At 48.1% G+C, this 11,623-nt stretch overlaps 1 long non-coding RNA gene across 1 annotated transcript in view; it reads left to right on the top strand.

Moving 5' to 3' along the window:
• Positions 1-8,460: 8,460 nt before the first annotated feature.
• The window catches only part of LOC108445742, a 15,158-nt gene continuing 11,995 nt past the window's right edge, over positions 8,461-11,623 (top strand). The window contains exon 1 of the long non-coding RNA XR_001860700.1: positions 8,461-8,646. This is a non-coding gene — a long non-coding RNA (uncharacterized LOC108445742). The remainder of the gene's footprint in view (positions 8,647-11,623) is intronic.

The raw sequence follows: 11,623 nt of genomic DNA, 5'->3' as shown, positions 1-11,623 counted from the left end.
TGCGCCAGGGACACGCTGTGGAGCTGCTGGCTGATGCCAGAGGCTGCTGGGGTTTGGCCGTGGATGAGCCAGGCAGAGGAGAGATCCCCGGGAAGAGGTTTTTGAGGAGGAAGGAAGAGGAGGAAAGGGCCTTGGCAGCACAGCACTTGGGAGTAGCGGAGGGCCGGCAGCATTTTGTGCAAAATGCTTCTCTTCAGCAGGGCAGGGGTGTCAGGAAGGTGGATTTGCATCTCGTGGAGAGAGGGATTCTTTGGGGAGGATGAGGCTGCAAAGGGAGGTTCAGGTTCATCTCCTGCCTCCTCTCCCTGGCAAACCCCAGCTGGGTGGTCAGCAGGTGACACTCACTCGTCACTCATCACCAAGCAGATTTTGCCACCTTCAGCGAAGCTCTGGTGGTGTTTTGGCTCCTTCACCCAAAAGGCTTTAAATTCTCTGTGCCTCTAAGCTCAAGGAGACAGCAAAGCTGTGCTTGGCCCCTGCTCCTGGGGGTGGTGGGGATGGCAATCCCGGACGACTCTTGCAGTATTGGATCACTGTATGCCATTAAAAAACAGCTTGTTCTAGGTCTGATGTCTTCTGCAAATGGATATCTGTGAAGGCCTCTGGCCCCTGCCAGCCCTGCCTGAAAGAAATGCCTGCAATGAACTGTTTCTGATAAGATGCTATCTACAGTGGGTGGGTTGGAAACTGTGGAAATTCCATGTTGTAAACACAGATTTGGCTCCTGGAGAGAGCAGATGATGGAGCACAAGTGCTGAGGCTGTTTCTGGGGTGGGAGCATGGAAAAGGAAGGGAAGGGTGGACATTTAAAGGTGGTTTGGTCGCAGTTTCTGGGTCAACAGTGGTGGAGACAACGGAGTGCTGCTAGTGCTGCTAATGGTGATGTTCTTGCAAAAAGGAGAAAAACTAAACCAAAGAGTATTCAGTGACACAGAGGGGGCATGAAAACGCAACGGGGAAGGGAGGCTGAGCAGGAGAAAGGGGACCTGATCTCAGATCAGCATCCCCCGGGTGCACAGTGCTCCCACTAAATGATACTTGAGATACTGGAGGGAGAGATGAGAGATGGGGGGGATGGAAAATGCAGGATTTGTCTCATTTCTTCAACACACAAGAAATCCAGAGAGGAAAAAAAAAAAAAAAAATCCCCTCCCCTTTAACATTTCTGGTGCAGAGGTTTTGGGTTTGGTTTTTTTGTTGTTGTTTTTTTTTGTTTGTTTGTTTGTTTTTCTTCTTGTTTGTTTGTTTTGTTTTTCAAGTCAGTTTTTCAGAAATATTTTTAAAAGTGTACATTTTATAAAGTTTATCAAGTATTTTCATATTTAAAGCCAAATGTAAATAGAAGTCTGTAAAGGAGGACAAGGAGAAGACAACGAAAAGGCCACAAAAAAATGTATCAGTTCAGCTCGGCAGTCTCGGCTCGCTAGGACTAGATGCTACAGGTTAGCATGATTTTTAGCAAATTATTTGCAAGCCTTATAGGATTCCTAATGCTCTGAACTTCTCTTTATTTATTTTTTAAGCATGGACTTTTCATTTGAGAACACGTTCTAGTTACTGGCGTTTTCGAAGAGCTCCCAGAGTGGTGTGGAGGGGGGTGGGTCGAGGTGTAATCCATTGCTAATCTCTGCTTGTTCTTTCTCTCACAACCCTTTGTCTTTGCTGAGGGAATCCCACATTTCAGCCCTGGCTCTGGGAAGCTGCTGGGAAGAGCCCTGCAATGTAGAGCCCGTGGTCCCCTTCTCCTTTTCGCCATCAGTTCTGGGTTTGTAAGCCGCAAATTGGAGGAATCATTTAAAAAATGTTATTTTTAAGGACTAGACAGTGACTGACAGCTTTCCTCCGGTTCCCGTTGATCCTGGGCCAAGCTGATGTAAACTTTAAACTTTAAACTTTAAACTTTAAACTTTAAACTTTAAACTTTAAACTTTAAACTTTAAACTTTAAACTTTAAACTTTAAACTTTAAACTTTAAACTTTAAACTTTAAACTTTAAACTTTAAACTTTAAACTTTAAACTTTAAACTTTAAACTTTAAACTTTAAACTTTAAACTTTAAACTTTAAACTTTAAACTTTAAACTTTAAACTTTAAACTTTAAACTTTAAACTTTAAACTTTAAACTTTAAACTTTAAACTTTAAACTTTAAACTTTAAACTTTAAACTTTAAACTTTAAACTTTAAACTTTAAACTTTAAACTTTAAACTTTAAACTTTAAACTTTAAACTTTAAACTTTAAACTTTAAACTTTAAACTTTAAACTTTAAACTTTAAACTTTAAACTTTAAACTTTAAACTTTAAACTTTAAACTTTAAACTTTAAACTTTAAACTTTAAACTTTAAACTTTAAACTTTAAACTTTAAACTTTAAACTTTAAACTGACAGAGCTCTACCCACAGCCTCCCCCAGGCCTTGGTTCAGCCTCTTTATCCAGGATAAATTGGCTCGCCCGACTCGCACAGAAGCTTTGATCCTGTCTTTTGCTTAGGGGCTGGGGGGGAATATGTTATTTCTGCCCTTCCCTGAAAATACTTGAATGAGACACATTGTCTGACCCATAATTCTGTGTACAGTGACAGGAGCAGAGGCAGGTGGGGATGGTTCCCTCCCTCCGCCTCTTCCGTGCGAGTTGTCCTGGGTTAAGTGGCCCGGGCAGGAATCCTGACTCATTAGCTGGGGTTAATTACCCTCTCCCAGCCGTGAAACACTTCTTCGTTAGCTGAAGCCCTTGGAAAAGACAAAGGGTTCAGATATTTAATTTGTTCTCTTCGGTCTTCTTTCTCATGATGGATTACAAGGTAAAACTGAGAAGTACTGTAATGTCTTTAATCTCAGCTGCTCACCACCATTGTGAAGTAGAAGGTGCTGCATAGCTGCCACCCCACAGCCCACCAGAAGCTGATTTTTGTAAGGACTTTTTGGCCTGCAGCTCTTGTGAGACGAACAATCTCGGCATCTGACAGTTGTCCATGACTATTTTCCTGTTTGCAGCCTTTTTGTATCGAAGTCTTCCTAATGTACTGCACAAATTGTGGATTGTACAGATTTTTATATATTATGTCTTATTTTATTATTTCTAAATAAATAATGAAAAAAAAAAAAAGAAAAAAAAGATTTGAGGATGAGCTCGGTGTGTGCAGCCCGTGTGTGAATGAGGGGGGAGATGGGTCTGGAGGGGGATATTGAGCTGTGTTTGTGGTTGTCTGAGCACAGGCATTGTCTGAAGCACTTGAGGAACAGACAGCTCGTTCCCTGCCTCGACAAAAGGCAGCAGGAAAGGTGATCCCATCCTTATTTCCCAGGGGAGAACACAAACGTGACTTGTACCTGAGGAAAATCTGCCCCAAGCAAATTCAGGACCTTTCTTAAGGTCACACCTGGGCCTGCACAGGCCCAGGTCATTCATTGCCTCTGAGCTGAAATGGAAGAAAAGCTCCAAGTCCGCATAAACCCCAAATCAGGGAAGGGGGGATGAGAGCACCCAGAGCATCAGCAAGTGCGTTGGGAGAGTCGGGAAGGGATTAAAAAATCAAGCAGGAAAGTCATCTTGCAATCCCCGTGTGTCGTGTCTGCCTGGAGCATCTCCTCGCTGCGCTGTCCCTGGGCTCAGCTCGGGTCCAAGCGGGCTGGCTGTCACCTCCATCCCTGCCTCCTTTCCCCGAGCCGGTGGCACCGGCACGGCCTTTGTGGGACGGCACGGGGAGGTGCAGCCTTGAGGAGCCACAAAGGGCCGTGAAATCCTCATTTGTCTGGGCTGGAAAGCTCCTTCCCCAGGGCAGATATTGAGGCTGCCGGAGCGTGACTCAGCTCCAAAGCGCTGATCCAACGGGAATCAAACGCTGCTGCCCCGGCTGAGGGAACATTTCAGTGCAGGTTTGACCCCTCTGCTGATTTCCCAACCTTTTTATCAGCCTCTAATGCCATTAAAACCGCGGCTCGGCTGGAGCCCTGACCCCGGCGAGTGGGACTCCATTTATAAATTCAAATTTACTTTTCAAATCGAATGGTCTCTTGGAAGGCTTATCATCATAATGACACGGCTGGATTTAGAGGCACAGATTAGCTGCTGCCGCCTGCAGCTGCTCCTTCTCGTGATGCTGAAAGGCAGAGCTGCTCAGTGCCCTGGCCCTGGATGTTCCTGCCGGGACAGGGCTGGGGTCCACTCTCTGCTGCTCTGTCCCTTCCCTAAATCGTGAGCACCCTCTCCTGTCAGTCCCTCTCCTCCTCTGCTCGGGCCGAGTGGAGTCAGCACAAATTAAACAGCACCACTGCTGATTTTGGTGGCCAGCAGGGCAAAGACTAAACTTTTCTTCTTCTCTGCATCCAGCCGAGCTTCAGGATGCTCTGCAGCCTCCAAATGTGCCGCCTGAAGCCAGGCAGAGGGAATAAAATGCCACAGAAGTCGTGGAGAAGCTGCAGGACGCAGGCAGTGATGCTGCTGGGTGCTCCTGCACTGCAAAGGGTCTGCATGAAGCAACTGGTGCCTCTTTTCCCACTTTTGTCACCAAAAAGGGCAGAAAAAGGAAAACAATGAAAATTACAGAAAGGTCAAGAAGATAAAAATTAAATACAAGTCTTGAAATGATTTTTTTTTTCCTTCTTCCAAACTTTTCACTAAAATACAGATTATTATCCAGCACTGATGTTTTCAGCTTGTTTGAGTGTGCAAATCCAGCATGTCATGTGCACACAAATGCAGTTTAGAGTTTTGGGTGGGCAGGACAGGAAGGGGCTGCAAACACACCTGTTCCAGCGATTTGTGCGTTTTATATAATCCTTTAAAAATAAAAATACTGCCCTTGCCTTTCCCTTCCTTGCTGGCTTGGGCTTAAACCCACAATGGATTTTGTTAAGAAAAAATCTACATTGAGACTTGTACAAATGATATATTCATTAAATTGTGACATCCCTGCTGAATCCCTCTGGTTGGGAAGCTGTGGCAGGATGGGTTGGAAGGGACCTCTGGAGATCCGAGGGTTGGATCCCCTGCTCCTTCCACCTCCCAGCTGTTGCAGATTTCAGGATAACTCAGGAACCAAGGTCTAAACCAGGTCTCATATGACCAAACCTGGCCTAACTCTGGTTATTCCTTGTATCCAGCAGCAGGAGGGAGGTAAATCAGGTAAATCCTGCTCCCTGCTGCTGCTGGAGGTGTGTTGGCTCCTTGGGAAGCAGGAAGGAAGTTGTAGGCTCTTATTTCCCAGGTTGTTTTATTTTGCAAACTTTTTGTAAAGATATCCTGTCAAATTTTTGTCAAAATATCCTGCTGTGCATAAAGTTCATTTGATATGCAAATCAGCTCATTAATGATGCTGCTTTACATGGCTGTGCCTGGGTTTCATGCAGGGACACAGCCCAGGGCTCGCTGGAAACTCCAGCTCCAGCTCTAAATAAAGAACACACCAAACCAGAGGACTGTGAGGTCACCACCTCAGAAATCTCCTGATTATTGAACTTTGAGAAAGACCTGGCTGCTGGTGTTGCCCAGGACTCATAAACTCCAAGATCCTGCTTCCACTATACTCATTAGTGGCATTAATTGGTGTTTCATGGGTTGCCCACGGGAAAGGATGGATTTCTGTAGCTGAGCAACACAGGGTCTTTATGGCAGGGCTTCGTCTCAGCCCAGGGCAGAGAGATTACCCAGAGAAATAACTCTGCTTTAGCTCTGTTCTTGAAGCCTTTTAATATTCTGAAACGGGGCAGTGGCTGTTGCATCCAGGAGGGGTGAATGTCACCTTTGAGGAAAGCAGTTCCATCTTTACCCCTGGATTTCTGTGGGATCCTTCCCACACAGAATTCAAGACAGCCCAGAATCCTTTTTTCTTTCATCCTTCTTTTTCATCCTTTCTCCCATGTTGATACTTGCACTGCCTTCACTTCTGCTGGAAAGGTGGAAGCAGATCAAAAGTTGTTATTTGTCTCTGTTTACACCTAAGGCAAGAGAGCTTTGGTTGCTGCAGGTGACTCAGGATTCCTCTGGGATGGAAACAGAGGGAATTCCGTCCTCCCTTCTGCAGCAGAGTCTGGCAAGAGGTGTCTGTGCTCTGATAAAAACCCCACAGCTAACTGAAGAAGGGGAAGAAAAGCTTTAAAGGAAAAATAAAGTGAACAGAAGCATGGAGCAGCTCAAATGCACACACTGCATTTCAAGAATGATAATTTGAAGGGTTTAGGGGGGAATGCAATGGCACAGCTGGAGAAGGGAAGCAAATAATTCCATGGGAGAAGGCAGAATGTTCTCACTTTTGCCTTGCAGAGGCTGTGCTGGTGGAGATTTGGGCTCCTGGGGTCACGGGGTCCTTGGTCTCCCTTCTCCCTGTTTCTGGCCAGTCCCAGCTCTGATCCCTTGTGGGAATCGGGCTCTGGGAGCGGCAGTGGGATACAGAGGCTGTGGATGTCCCCACAGCTCTTCTCCACATGCTGGGCATGGTCACTCCTGTCAGCTAGGAAGCCAAAGGATTAAAAGCAATTAGGGAAGCCCTGATTTATCCTAATTAGAGCCAGTACCGGAGCTCTATTAGAGCATTTATCTCAAACACTCCAAGGCTTTCTCCCAGCTCTCTCTGGAGTTCATTTCTGCCCTTCTCATCCCTCCCTCCTCCTGGTGACACCAGGCTGTGATCTCAGGCCCCTGGTGGCTTTGGTATTTACCTTCAGAGTTGCAACATTCCCGTGTAGCTGGAGTGTGTTGGCATTTGCAATATTTACAGCTCGTTAAGGGCTGTGATGAAATCCTGCTGCATCCCTGCCCTGGGTGTTTAACGAGCCGGGGCCGCCAGGATTGAGGGGCCTGTCCCTTGGCATCGTATCTGACAGATTTTCCGAGGAATTAACTGCAGGTATGCACTGACTAAACATCTTCAGAACCTCTGGACAAACAGCCTATGCAAGATTCATGAATCCATGCGAATCAGAATCAGATCTGTCAGCCCAGCTCCCACAGGAATCCCCGGACCTCAGCATGTTGTGACAGTTCTGCTGAGGCAAAGCCGGAGCTTTCCGAGCGGATAATGAGAGCGCTTTCATCCCCAGTGGCCTTACCAGGGATCCATCCTCCTGCTCAGAACCGTGCTCTCATCAGGCAGAAATTAAACCGTGGGGAGAGAGCAGGGAAAAGCAATGGGAGCAGCATTTGCATGTCTTGTCCCTCCTTTCCATCCTCTGCGGGAAACGTTTGGTGCTGCCCCGTCACTGCTCCAGAAGTGATTAAACAGTGCTGGTGTATCCTGGGTTTTCACACTTGGACATTCTGTTCCACATGAAAGCCATTTGCATGTGTTTGAGATGTCATTAATTGGGTAGTGCTTGAGAGCCTCACACACTCCAAGGATATTTTCATGTCACACTTCCACGGATATTTTCATGTCACTGGGAAGATTGGTTTGGATGGGGGTTATTGCTGGTGGGTGCTCAAGAGGAAACTTCCCAGCATTTCTGCAGGTGGCTTTATCTACTCTAAAGGCTCGTGGAGCTTTGCTGACACCCAGGTCATCATCCGAGGAGCTGTAAGCCCTGGGAATGCCTGTGACTGGAGCGTTTGGGATCCCCCCCCCCCGCTCAGCCCCCTCCTGCCGCTCATCCCCCTCCTGCTCTGCCCCCAGCACAGGAAGGACATGGAGAGAGTCCAGAGCAGGTGCAAGGACGACCAGAGGGATGGAGAACCTCTCCTATGAGGAAAGGCTGAGAGTTGGGATTGCTCAGCCTGAGGAAGAGAAGGCTCCTGGGTGATTTTATTGTGGATTTTCAGTACCTGAAGGGACTCCAGTAGAGCTGGAGAGGGACGAGGGACAGGACACAGGGAATGGCTTCCCACTGCCAGAAGGCAGGGATGGATGGGATACTGGGAAGGAATTGGGAGGGTGGGCAGGCCCTGGCACAGGGTGCCCAGAGCAGCTGTGGCTGGCCCCCGGGAGGTGTCCCTGCCCACGGCAGGGACTGGAACAAGATCATATTTAAGGTCCCTTCCAACCCAAACCGTTCTGTGACTATTCCCAGCAGAGCTGTGAGAGTCCACGAGTTACCCAGAAAGGAGCCCTGCACTGTGAGATTTGTGCCAAAAACCACCCACATTCCACTGCAATCCCTGCCCGCCCCCAGCACGAGACACGCTCAGCCCATTCCAGCGGGGTAGATTTTGTCTCAGATAGATGACCATGTTCCTTCCCTGAAGTTTGTCTCCTCCACACATCACAAAACGTTAACAAATAGACATCATCTATGCCCTGGGGAGCACAGCAAACTGCTTTCTTTTTCTTGGCTGGCTCAGCTCGTGCTGGAGTTGTGGGACTTTTCATCTCTGTACTTGGAGGAGCAGAGTAAAAGTAGTTTGATAAATTGTGGAAAAATAACTCGCTGGCTTTCCTCAGAACCTCTCCTCTGCAGCTCCTCCTCTCGCTGTACTCCTTCCAGCACCCCAGAATTCCCTGCCTCCGTGCATGTTATGGCACCTTTGGGATGTGTTAGTCATAAGAATGAAGCTACTGGTGCTTTGCAGGCATATTTTAACTCTGGCTCTGGCGGGAGAGCTCTGACACAGCCCTGCTGTCGGCACGTCTGGGGAGCGTTTGCTCGCCGATGCCTCCTGAGATTCCAGACTGCTCCAAAAATAAAAGGGAAACGGCCAATTTTTATTTCCTCAGGTATGCTGGAGGTCCTTCTGTCGTTCTTTGGTGGTGGTGAGGGCTCTGGGGCGCGGGGTGAAGGTGGATGGCGGCAGCAGAGGTGGCTCCAACAGGAGCTTTGTGCTGTCATGCCCAGCTCCAGTTCTGTCCTTTCTCCTCTGAGCAGCGTCACCGAAGCTGGGGGGACTTTCCTTTTCTCTCTTGAGCCCCTGAGGGTTCTTTTCCACACTGGGAGAATTCGCATTCGTCCTTTCAGCCTGGGGATCTCCAGGCTGCTCTGCCCTGGCCCCTTGGCACCGTGGATGCTCCATGGGATCCTCCCGTTCCCTGGGACCCAGAGCCTCCCGAGGCTGAGCAGAGGCAGCTCCAGGAGGCTGCAGCAGCATCAGGAGGCACCGAATCACCTCTGTGATGGTGCCCTGTGTGCAGCAGAGCCAATCTGGGCTTGGGCTGAGCCTAAATTTGCTTTCTTTGAATTCATTTGGATCTCAGGACTCGTCTGTAATTGCAGGTAATTAACTTCTCCTCTCAGGGCAGCTGATAAGTGAGAGCTTCCCTGACTTTCTGGACATTTGCTCCCAGGGGCAGGAGTCCTGTCAGGCTCTTTTCATCTCAAATGGAGCAATCTGGAGCAATTTCAGCAAATATTCACAAAAGGGAGGTCAAACCAAACAGTCTGACTGTCTGCTTTTGCATATAAATGTAGAATTCCTGGTTTATCCCAGCAGGTTTGGTGCCAGCCTTGGTTTGGAAAACTTTTCCTGGGCATTTTAGGCCCAGTTCAGTAACCAGCAGCGATGGGTCAAAAATTATCTGATATTCTTATCAAATATTTTCACCTTTTTTTTTTATCAAGCAGTGCATTGTCCAGCAGCAGAAGGCCAGGAAGACTTAAAATCCCAAAGGATTTAAATTAAAATACTCAGGTATTACAGGGATATTCAGACCTTTCATGCTCAGAGTGATTTCTTATTATTTTTCACATAACCACGTGCGTATTACTGATATTATGGAAAAAAAGGGGACAAAAATGGTGTGAAGGAAAATTTTTCCAGCCTGTCCATGTTAAATATTCTCACAGAGAAGAGGCTGTGGCACAGAGAACCAGCTTTTAAATATTTCTCTCCCTCACACCGAGATCTGGGGGACAAAAATACATTAAACCAGCAAAGTGCAGTGGTTGGAAAAGGTTTTGTTGAATGAAATGTCGTTTTTTTTTTTGTTTTCCCCTTAGGGAACCATAAGAAAATTTTTCTTTCTGAGCATATCTCCAGCTGAAATGAGCTCCAGCAGTGGTCACAACCTGCCATAAAAATGCCATGTGCAAGAGAATATATTTAATATTGGGCAAGCAGAATAGAATGATACGATCTGTTTGGGGTTTGAAGGTAAATGTTTAGACTTTTTTCCCCTTTGAAATGATCTGGGAGAGATGCTGGTTGGCTCAGTGGGAAATGAAATCACGGAGGATTTATGCCATTAATGACAGGCTATGATGTCAAAGACATCTGGCCCGTGGCCATAACCTTTTGTGTGGCTCTGGTTGACTCTGATAAATAAACAGCCCCGCTCAGCTGCTGCCTGCAGAGGAGTCCCCAGCACTTGGGAGCCCTGAAACTTAAAAAGATCGAGGTAAAATTATGGGGGAAGGAGCTTTTTCCCCTCAGGATCTCTGGGTTCTGCAGCAGGGCTTGGTTAATGTCTAAAGCAACAACACCCAAACTGATCTGACTTTCTGAGCCTCTGCAGGCTCCTGTTGATTTGTAATTAATCAAAGTCCCAGGCACACGGTCAGTAGTGTCCATCACCACGGGTTTTGCTCCTCCTGCCCCATTTGTGGTATCAAAAGCAGATTGGGTTGGATTTTAGAGTCACTCCAGCAGCACCCAGCCTTGGCACAGGTGGAGGCAGTGCCAGGGCAGTGCCCAGGCTGGAAGAGCACTGCAAATCCCACTGCAGAGGGACAGGGAATTCCTGACACCTGTGTACCTCTGGTGTGCTCCCTACCTGTGCCCTCGAGGCACTCACAGCCACAATTCCAATCACATCTGGGCAGAAAATGCCCAGGATTTGCCTGCAGCCAGTTCAGCTCCGTGCTGTTACTGGTGCCATTTTTCTCTCCACACAGAGCTCTTTTCCTTGGGAGTTTTGTCCCTGGGGGTTGTGTTGCTGATGGCTCTCCAGGTGCCAGTCCCTCAGCTGTGCCACTGACTGACTGCCACCCATCTAAATGCCACCCTGGAAGGATGCAGGGCCTTCGGTGACCACAACCAGCAGCACCCCAGTGGTCAGGGGGTCTGTGAAGGTCTGAGCTGAGCTCTGTGTCCTGCAGGGGTTTGGCCCCTGAACCCCTGGTGATTCCAGCAGATCCCACCTGTGCCGTGTGATCCAGCACCAGTCCAGCCCTGGGATTTGGGTGAGGACCTGGCAGGACTGTGCAGCTCCCAGGGCCAGAGGGTTTGCCTGGAAGGTGGCTCAGGACTGCTGGAACAGCTCTGCAGAAACCCTGGTGGCCAGAGGGGCGTGAACAGCCTGAAGGGTCGTGCCAGAGCTCAGCCACAGCCACTGCCACCAGGACTTAAAACATTTTCCCTTCTCCCCTTTTCTTCCACTGAACAAAGCAAAGAAAAACATCAAGAAGGCAGAAAATGTTTTTTTGGGTCTGTGCATCCTCAGGAGGACCCAAAACCCATCCCTTCTATGACCTGCCAGCTGCCAACCTCCCCAGGGAAACCTGGTTTGGTGGAATCACAGAGTCATGGAATGGTTTGGGTTGGAAGGGACCTTAAAGCTCAGTCATTAAAGGGCATCCCCCTGATTCAGGGTCTGGTTTTCCCTTTTCTTGCTCTCCTGGTACCTGTTTTCCATCCTTTTCCTGTCTCTGACCACAGGCAGTTGGACTTTGAGTCTTTAATGTCACGGAGTGACTTTGGCACAACTCTCAGCGCCTGTCTGGGGCTCAGAGGGCTCCAAACCAAGAGCCTGGAGCAGGAAT

Source organism: Corvus brachyrhynchos, unplaced genomic scaffold (assembly GCF_000691975.1).
Source record: "Corvus brachyrhynchos isolate BGI_N302 unplaced genomic scaffold, ASM69197v1 scaffold340, whole genome shotgun sequence".
Classification (NCBI taxonomy): Eukaryota; Metazoa; Chordata; class Aves; order Passeriformes; family Corvidae; genus Corvus; species Corvus brachyrhynchos.
Note: the sequence above shows the minus strand (reverse complement) of the source record. Positions and strands in the feature narration are given on the sequence as shown.